At 40.3% G+C, this 8,302-nt stretch overlaps 1 non-coding gene across 1 annotated transcript; it reads right to left on the bottom strand.

Annotated features, from left to right (window-relative positions):
* Positions 1-2,953: 2,953 nt before the first annotated feature.
* Positions 2,954-3,060, bottom strand: LOC141603656 (small nucleolar RNA R71). The gene has a single exon (XR_012525515.1). It is a non-coding gene; the product is annotated as a small nucleolar RNA R71 (small nucleolar RNA).
* Between the last annotated feature and the right edge of the window lie 5,242 nt (positions 3,061-8,302).

Below are 8,302 nucleotides of genomic sequence, written 5' to 3'. Positions count from 1 at the left end.
GACGGATTCTAGAGTACATTCGGCTTTGAATGTACTCGATCGAGTAGGGGCAACTCGATCGAGTAGGCGGTACTCGATCAAGTACGTTAATTACTCGATCGAGTAAGTCGGGTTTTACAGACTTTTCGGCCGGGTTAGATAGTAAACGTGGAGAGGTATTTAAAGTTTCTTTCGACATTCTTTGTCACTTTTACTTTTACTTTTTTAAACTTTCATAAGAAAACAAAACGACGTTCAATTCTCTCCTCTCCTTGCTATTAAATCAAGGCTAGGATTGTTGGATTTCTAAGATCGTTATACCCTTGTGATCGTCATAGTTTGGGTAAGATTTCTATGTCGTTTTTATGTCAGTTTGTTAATTTTGGTTAAACCCTAATTGAGTGATTTGGGAGTAATTGTTGTAGTAGATTATAATTATATGATTATTGTTATAGGAGGTGATTTCGTAAAGAAAGCCTTTTGATTTGCTGCTTTTGGTTGTTGGTGATTCCGTCTCAGGTAGGGTTTCCCTACTTAGTTGACTGTGTAATTAAGTATAATATGGTGTGATTGTTTTACTGACATGATTACTATTATCGTTACTTTGGATTTGGCATGTTTATATTGGTATTGTGGTTTTGGTTGTAATTGTATGTGGTTCGCGAGGTGCGCCCTCGGCTGAGTGGAGTCATTTTCGGAAATGATTTCATGCCCTTGATTAGCCCCTTGTGGTTCCTGTCACAAGGGGGATGTGCACGTTAATGGACATGGGTTATTCGCTTTACGGTTTTGAGCGGGGCTTAGGTGGTACGACTGCGGTCTCCACTGGCGGAGTGGAATATCTAATGCGATGGGTATTCTGGCAGGGCTACACATTTTAGTGTTTAGTCAGGTGATTGGAGTTGGAGGAATGTGTTTATGTAACTGGATATTGTTGTTTGCTTATCTTGATTATTCAGTAACTGACCCCGTTTAAATGTTTTGAAAACTGTGAAGATCCATTCGGGGATGGTGAGCAGTTGATTAGCAGGCATATCTATGGAGTATGCGCGGGATCTAGCTGGGGATGCCAACATTATTCCATACTACATTTTTAGATCAAAAAGTGAGTTGGTAGAGAAAATATTTGGGGAAGAAGTTGAAACATTGTTCTTCATCCTTTTCAATTATTCAATCCAATCATCTTTCTTGCCTTATAATTGTTAGTATATTTCCTTTGTCACTTCTTATTTTCTCTTGTTTTAGTTTGTTGATTTCATTATCTTTTGTTTATTTTTCTCCTATTTTTGAATATTTATTTTGCTTGAAGTTAAAGTTACCATCTTCTTGCCTAATTTCATTTTGATTAAGATTTGATTAGTTTATTATCATCTTATTGTTGCCAGTTGCATGCTTAGTGGTAGAAATCAATTAATCATCATGTTTATTGTTAAAGCTGCCCCCTTTAGTAGTAGTCTTGCTAAAAAATCATGATTAGTGAGCAGTACCCTTGCTAGGGTGCGATTGGGCACTTACATGAGTTATTAACATGATTGGTTCCATTTAAATTAGTTATTAAGGGGAAATTGGTGGGGTTTACCTTAGGATTTATTTTGTTAATGTTGTAATTTGGGAATTTGGTTGATTGATGACCCTTGTCCACCAATGGGAATTGGTGAGGTACTAGGTTAACCACCCATTTACATCCTTGGCCTATTTGGGTTGAACCCGGGAGGGAGAGCCTAAAGAGGGTGCCTCTAGGAACCGGGACAACCTTCATCTTTGGGAAAAGAGTCGGGGAAACCGGGAATAGATCGTGAGCATAAAGTCCTTAATCTTTATTCGGGTACTTAGGGAATAGCGCGTTCTCTTTTGTGTCAAAGTATAGACTTAAGGAATCCGAGTCATGAGCCCGGGAGGGAGTTGAGTCGCTAAGTCTAGTGTCCTATTGTGAGCCCGGGAGGGAGTCAATAGGCGAATTAGAGGCGTTTTCCCCCGCCTTATATACCCTAGGTGACTAATTGCCAGAATTAGCGTGATAATCATGAATGTTTGTAGCTTAATCGTGCCCTAGTCCTTTAATACCTTGAGTAAATCCCTATTCCAATTAGCTTATTCTTTTAATTTAGTTGTTGCCTAATTAGTTTCATTTGCAAGTCATTTAGTGTAGCTCACTTAGTCAATTTATCAATCAAACCTATTTTCCTCGACTTAGCTAAACTTAAGAATAATAGCAATTGGTAATCTCCCATACTCCTTGTGATTAGACCCTCAAGTAGTGCAACTACACACGTTCACTTGCGAGGTTAATCTTTAACCATCAAGTTTATGGCGCCGTTGCCGGGGAGTACGGCTAGATATTAATCGTTTTTGTTCTAGTTTAGACTAAGTCCCTTGTTAATAATCCTTTCTTTCAAGTGTTTAGGTCTTTTGCATAAGTAGGCGACAAAGAAGAGGTCAACCAACATATCCTATTGATCTTGAAGTTGAAGCTACGGCAAGAAGACTAAATTCTCTAAGAAGAAGGGGTTTACTGGAAACACCATCGGTAGAAGAAAGTGATCAACAAGAAACTTTTGAAGTGTTTGAGAACCCATTTGGAGTAGTAGAAGAATCTAACATCATGGGTGATCCGGTTCCGATAATAGAGACTATGGCTCCTAAGCACATAGTAAATCCAAGCATCTAAAGGCCAAGAATTCAAGCTAATAACTTTGAGATCAAAAATGCCTTGCTCAACCTTATTCAAGACAACCAATTTGGAGGAGGTCCTTTCGAGAACCCGAATGACCATCTAAATGCGTTCCTTGAGAATTGTGATATGTATAAGATGAATGGGGTCTCCGATGATGCGATACGCCTTAGGTTGTTCCCCCATTCACTTAGGGGTTCGGCCAAGGATTGGTTAAAGAATTGTGATGCGGATTCCTTCAAGATATGGGATGAGTTGGCTTCGACATTTTTGAACAAGTACTTCCCACCCTCAAGAACAGCAAAAGTCAAGACTGAACTACAAAGCTTTACTCAAGAAGAGGATGAGACCTTATATGAGGCATGGGAGAGGTATAAGAGACTCCAACGGTTATTCCCCCACCACGGCATCTCAGAAGCCGAGCTAGTGAATAATTTCTACAAGGGGTTAACCTAAGACCTTCGGCTTTCATTAGATGCGGGGTCGGGAAAAGGTGCCTTAGACATTTTGGGGCATAAAGCGGCAAAGGAGCTAATTGAGGAGATGACATCACATACTATGGAACGGGGAAGTGATAGGCAATTGAGAAAGAGCAAAAACAAGGATTTTAGCGCGGTTTTGAATGTGGAGGTTAAGGGAATGCTAGATGAACTTACCCAACAAGTTGCTTTGTTAAATTCCAAACCTTCAAGCTCCGACATGAGGCAAGTCTTGTCTTGTGAATTGTGTGGGGAACAAGGGCATACTCCAATTGGGTGTCCCTTGATTGCACCCATCCAAGAGGAATGCTATGAGCAAGTGAATGGAGTTTGGGAATCCACAAGTGCAAGGCAAGGGTTCAACAATAACAACAACCAATTTGGCAATGGGAAATGAACTCATCCTTTCTTGTCTTATGCCTCACAAAACATTCAAAACCCTACCACTTCCTCACCACAACAATAAAGATTCAATCAAAACTCACAATTCCAAAGACAAATTCCACCCGGTTTCCAAGGAAAACAATTTGTCACTCAAAACCAACAACCATTTGGGGGTTTCAAGGGACAAAATTTCAACCAACCTCAAAACCAAAACTTCTAAACCCCTCAAAAACCTTCTTGGGAGCAAGACTTTGAGCAATTGGTGATTGCCAACCAAAAATCCGACTCAAAGCTTGACAACCACATTGCCTCAGAAAGCCGGGTTAATGATGAAATAAGAGCATCCCAAAAAGCAACGGAAACCCATGTAGCTCAAATTTCATAACAATTGAGTCAATTGGCTCAAAATCCGGGGAAGTTTCCGGGTAACACGGTTAACTCAAGGGAGATGAATGCGGTATTTTTGAGAAGTGGAAGGCAATTGGAGGAGGTTAAGAAATCTCCTAAGTGGAAGAGGAAAAGGGTATCCAGTGAAGCAATGAAAGAGCAACTGGTTGAAGTTCTAGAGGAAGGTGAAGTTGAGGTGGAGAAGTCAACGGAAGTGGAGATGGTTGACCCACCAAAGAAAGATGAACCAATTCCAACAAAAGCTAAAGAACCTACTCCACCTCCAAGGGAGTATGTTGCTCCAATTCCCTTCCCACAAAGGCTTGCAAAGCCAAGACTTGAGAAGAAATATGAGAAGTTCATTGAAATTTTAAAAAGCATGAATGTTACCATACCATTTCTTGACATGATCACCGAAATCCGTAGTTATGGGAAGTTTTTGAAGGAACTTGTCACAATGAAAGAAGAGTGAAGGAATACAATCCGTTAAACTCTCTAGGAATGTAGTGCAATCCTCACTAACAAACTTCCTAACAAGCTTGAAGACCCGGGAAGCTTTTCTATTCCTTGTTATATCCAAGGGGTGAAGATAAATAGAGCTTTGTGTGACTTGGGGGCGAGTGTTAGCTTAATGCCTATTTCCTTGTTTAAGAAGCTACAATTTGAAGATTTGAAGCCTTCAAGGATCTCCCTACAATTTGCCGATCGCTTGGTCAAGTATCCCTTGGAAGTGATCGAGGATGTTCCTTTGAAGGTAGGGAAACTTGTGATTCCATGCGACTTCTATGTCATGGACATGCCCGAAGATAACAATGTGCCTATTATTTTAGGGCGACCTTGTCTAGCCACCGGTGGAGCAATGATTGATGTGAAGAGTGGCAAGTTATCTTTGCAAGTGGGTAAAGACAAAGTGGAATTTGAACTCGCCAAGTATATGGAAGCTCCATCTCTAGGTGACACCTGTTGTATTATGGACATTCTAGAGAATCCCATGGAGGAGCATGATCCAAAAGCTTCCTCTATGGATCCTTTAGAAACTTGTCTTGTCAATGGGTATGAAGTTGATGATAAAGATGTTGAAGCTCTTGCATATGTGTGGATGTTGGACTCCGCTCCAATTCATGAAGAAGCTCCCAAGTTTGAAATGTTGGAAGTTGGTAAGAAGGAGGAGAGGTCCATGCCTCCTCCTACAGTTGAACTTAAACCTCTTCCCCCTTCCTTGAGATATGAGTTCTTAGGTGATAACTCCACTTTTCCCGTCATCATCAATAGTGAACTTGATGACACCCAAACCTCAAAACTACTTTCTTTGCTAAAAGAGTTTAAGGGTGTCCTTGGGTACACAATTGGTGACCTCAAAGGGATTAGTCCCTCCTTGTGCACTCATAGAATTTTGCTTGAAAATGAGGATGCTTCCTCCATTAAGGCACAAAGAAGGCTTAACCCCATAATAAAAGAAGTTGTGAGAAATGAGATCCTCAAACTACTTGATGTCGGTATTATCTATCCTATTTCGGATAGTAGTTGGGTAATCCTGGTTCATGTAGTTCCAAAAAAGGGAGGAATGACGGTAGTGAGAAATAATAAAAATGAATTAATTCCCACTAGAACGTTAATCGGGTGGAGGATGTGTGTGAATTACAGAAAATTGAACAAATCCACCCGGAAGGATCACTTTCCTTTACTGTTCATGAACCAAATGTTGGAGAGATTGGCTCAACATAACTACTTTTGCTTCTTGGATGGTTACTCGGGATTCTTCCAAATCTCTATCCATCCAATTGATCAAGAGAAGACTAACTTCACATATACATTTGGCACCTATGCATATAGGAGAATGCCATTTGGTCTATGTAATGCACCATCTACTTTTCAAAGGGCCATGATGTCCATTTTCTCCGATTTTGTTGAACAAGAAATGAAGGTTTTTATGGATGATTTTGGTTGTTGGAAAATGCTTTAAAAGCTGTTTGGCAAATTTAGAGAAAATTTTGAACAAATTTCAAGCATCTCACCTAGTGCTTAATTGGGAAAAGTGCCATTTTATGGTACAAGAAGTTGTTGTGTTGGGGCACATAATGTCCAATCGTGGAATTAAAGTTGACAAGGCTAAGTTTGAGGTCATTGCTAGTCTCCCACCCCTCACCAATGTCAAGGGGGTGAGACGTTTCCTTGGTCATTGATGCGTGTCCTAAATATGATGTTTTACACCCCATTTTACACGCATTTCAGAGCTCAATTGTGTAGTTTTATGCTACTATTTGCCCCATATTGTCTACTTTCGTATTTTTATGTAATATTGCAGATTTATGCGGAAATGAGTAGATATTGAGCCAAATCCGTCCCCGAGTACCTTGCACTGCATTTGAGGTGAAGTATTTACTTAAGGAATGAACTTGGTGCGTATTCCGAGGCCCAAAAGACAAATCCACGAGAATTAGAAGTCAAGTATCAGCTAAAGCAGTCGATCGACTGGCTCCCTTAGTCGATCGACCATCCCACGACAAACAGAAGCTACTGTTCAGCATAGGTTGGTCGATCGACTGCCTATCCTAGTCGATCGACCACACCGCTACTCAGACGTGAATTAAAAGATCGAGAAATTTAAAGCCCATAGTACATTGGAATAAGAACTACGTTGTATTCTATATAACGTAAGCTAGGTTTACAGAATACTCATTCAGAAAATTATCTAGTTTTCCTTCAGTTCTTTATCAGTTTAGCATGTCAAATAATTAGGGTTCGGGATATTGCTTTCGTTCGTTCTTTTAATCCTCCCGTTACAATCCCTCTTCATTCGGTATTCCTCTGCTTAATTTCAGTTTCATTACTTTATTATCGTTCATAGTATAGAATTGTTAGTTAGTTTCCCGAAGCCGTAATTATCGTTTTATGCTAGTCTTTTATTCCGTTAATTTAAGCATGAATTCAGTAGTTAATTTCGTTAATTTCATTGTTGTTATCATTCCTAGTATGAGTAGCTAAATTAATTGTGCTAGGATGTAGGGGAACTGTAGGTTAGGCGGCATTAGAATTAACATGGCCTGAAATCGCATGTCGGTCGATCGACTGGGTTCCCTGGTTGATCGACTTGCCACGCTGAGATTGTTTCGTTTTAATTGTTTTAAATGTTGTGTTTGACGAATCGAGTGCACGCGACTAGTTGAATACCTAGGATTTGACCGACCCAATAAAGATCGAAAGATAGGGAAGGGAGATAGCCTGCTTAATTAAGACGACTAGATTAATTAGATCGAAAGATAGATTAATTTAGACCTTTAGTCACTTTTCAGGACGAAAGTCAGTATCAGTGGTATTAGGGACCTGTAGCGAGATCTAAAGATGCTACCTGTGAGAGTGGACCGAGAGGACCTCTTATTTTCCCGTCTCACGTGATTGTTTTAGACCTATCTAGTTTGCTGCCGCCGAAACTATAGTGAACCGACCATCCTTGCACCCTTTTAATTCTTGATTTTATCCGTTTATTTAGTTTACTGTCTTTTATTTGCCTTTAGCTATAGACCAAATCAACTCAATCCCCACATACTGTTACCTTAGACTGAAATTAGACATCTAATAATTACATCTGCCTCTCTGTGGTTCGACCCTGTTACCACTAGCTTTTGTTAGTTTTAATAGGTTTTATAAATATTATTTTTGGTACTCACAACGACGGGTACCAAATTTTGGCGCCGTTGCCGGGGAGGCAATTGTTCTAATTTTTAGTTGTTTTATTTTAGTTTGTTTCTTAGTTTAAGGGACATTCGTTCCTTAAACTATTCTCATATTCTTTTTGTAGTTTCTTCTTATGCGCAGGTCACAGGGTGGTGAATTAGTACCTTTCAATCCTGAGATTGAGAAGACCCTGCGTGAGTTGAGACGATCATCTAGAGTACTGCCGACAGAGGAAGAGTTGAGTACTCTGTCTAGTTACTACGAGAACGAGCTATACGAGGAGGATCCACCTTCATCACCCATTTCCACTTCTTCAGCGAGACAGTCACATCTCCGAATTTCCAGTCATGGTGAAGAAGCGAGTATAGCAAGTCACTCTGAGCCGACAGCTGCAAATCTATACAAGGGGTTCGAATTACCGGGAGCTGATAGAAAATTCGAACCAAAGCCTTCTTATATCAACTTGGTTGAGAGAAACCAATTCGGGGGTGCTGCAAATGAAGATGCAGCCAAGCATATGGAGATATTTATTGATTATTGCTGCTCTATACCCCCGCCGACCGGTGTGACCCAGGACCAAATAAAGGAGACTATGTTTATATTCTCACTCCGCGATGCTGCAAGGGAGTGGTATAGAGATCTGGATCGAGCTGCTAATGGGATCACCGACTGAAATTCTTTGGCCTTGGAATTCTACAAGAAGTACTTTTCTACCTCGAAGACGAAT

The sequence above is a fragment of the Silene latifolia genome, chromosome 9, assembly GCF_048544455.1.
Source record: "Silene latifolia isolate original U9 population chromosome 9, ASM4854445v1, whole genome shotgun sequence".
Classification (NCBI taxonomy): Eukaryota; Viridiplantae; Streptophyta; class Magnoliopsida; order Caryophyllales; family Caryophyllaceae; genus Silene; species Silene latifolia.
The sequence above is the reverse complement of the archived record's forward strand: the minus strand, read 5'-3'. Positions and strand labels throughout refer to the sequence as shown.